Source organism: Limulus polyphemus, unplaced genomic scaffold (genome assembly GCF_000517525.1).
Source record: "Limulus polyphemus unplaced genomic scaffold, Limulus_polyphemus-2.1.2 Scaffold6099, whole genome shotgun sequence".
Classification (NCBI taxonomy): Eukaryota; Metazoa; Arthropoda; class Merostomata; order Xiphosura; family Limulidae; genus Limulus; species Limulus polyphemus.
In genome coordinates this window covers 49,303-50,905 of record NW_013671709.1, presented here as the reverse complement: position 1 = coordinate 50,905, position 1,603 = coordinate 49,303, and positions in this window count along the sequence as shown.

Sequence of the window (1,603 nt, the reverse complement as noted above, 5' to 3'; positions counted from 1 at the left end):
GATCCTAAGACTGAGCCCTGACGTACCCCCACTTGTGACATTAATCCAGTTTGACTTAACTCCATTTGTAACAACCCTCTGTTTTCTTCCATCCAGCCACTCGTCTATCCATTTGGGTAACTTATCCCCAACATCTATAGAGATAATTTTTTTACAAGCCTTTTATGTCGCACCTTGTTAAATGCCTTCTGAAAATCCAGATACATTAAATCTACACCCTTACCCTCATCTACATAAGCAGTAAACTTTTCAAAGAATGTTAAGACAAGATTCTTCCTTAGTGAAACCAAGTTGACTATCCAATAAAATTCTAAACTTTCTTAAATGACTCTACAAAGCATCTTTTATCAGACTTTAAAAAAATTTTCCCACAACTAATGTAAGACTAATGGGTCTATAATTACTGGGACAATTTTTATCACCTCCCTTGATAAGAGGAGTTACATTAGCTAACTTCCAATCCTCTGGTACTTGCCCACTATTCAAGAACTGACATTAAATAGTATTAAGTGGCTCACATATCCAATATTTAACCTCCTTCAAAACCCTTGGGGAAATATTATCTGGCACAGGAGCCTTATCGTTTTTTAAACTTCCAAATTTTTTCATAACCAGCTCAGAATTGATGCAGTCATCTTGTTTGATCTTGTTTCCATTTATCATCTGTTTAAGATGTGGAATACTGCTTAAATCTTTGTTAGTAAAAACCAAAGAAAAAGCAAAATTTAATAATTCAGCCATCTCATAATCAACAGATACTAGCCTTCCTTTATCATCCCTCAAGGATCCTACCCCCCATCCTAATATTTTGTTTACCCTTAATGTATTTAAAGAAATCCTTAATGTTAATTTTTACATTTTCAGCCAACCTTTTCTCATACATCCTTTTTGAGGTCTTAATTTCCTGTTTCTCCAATTTTCTTGATCTTTTATAATCTTCTAAATCTCCTGTCATACAAGTCAATTTAAATTTCTTAAATTTATGATGCTTTTCTTTAAAGTTATCTCTTAAACTCTTTGTGAGCCAACCTTATTTTTACTTGCAGCTACCCTTTTCTTTCTATAAGAAATATGTTTCCTTTAAATATTTAAAAATTTATCTTTTAAAAATTTTCAACATCTGATCAGTGTCTCCAAATACCTCAGCTGCCCAATCTACAACAGATAATTCTTGTCACGTCCCTTCAAAATTTACTTTTTTGAAATTTGTAACCAAAATATCATTATTCCTTATCTCCATATGCAGCAAAACATTAAACCTAATAGAGCAATGATCACTTGCACCCAGATGTTCCACAATTTCCACCCTCTTGATCATTTCTATATTTGAAGTTAACAATAAATCTAAAATAGTATTGTTTCTAGTAGGTTCCTTGACTAATTGGTGAAGAAAATGATCCTGAACAGTTCCAAAAACCTTTCTCCCTCATGGTTTGACTCTAGCATTTCCCAATCTATATGCCTGGAATTAAAATCCCCCATAATTAGGACTTCATCAACAGCTGAAATCTTAATCTCATTGTAAAGTTTCTCACTAATTTCATCATTATTATTTGGTGGTCTGTAACAAATTCCCACTAAAAGCATTTTCCCTTAATTATAT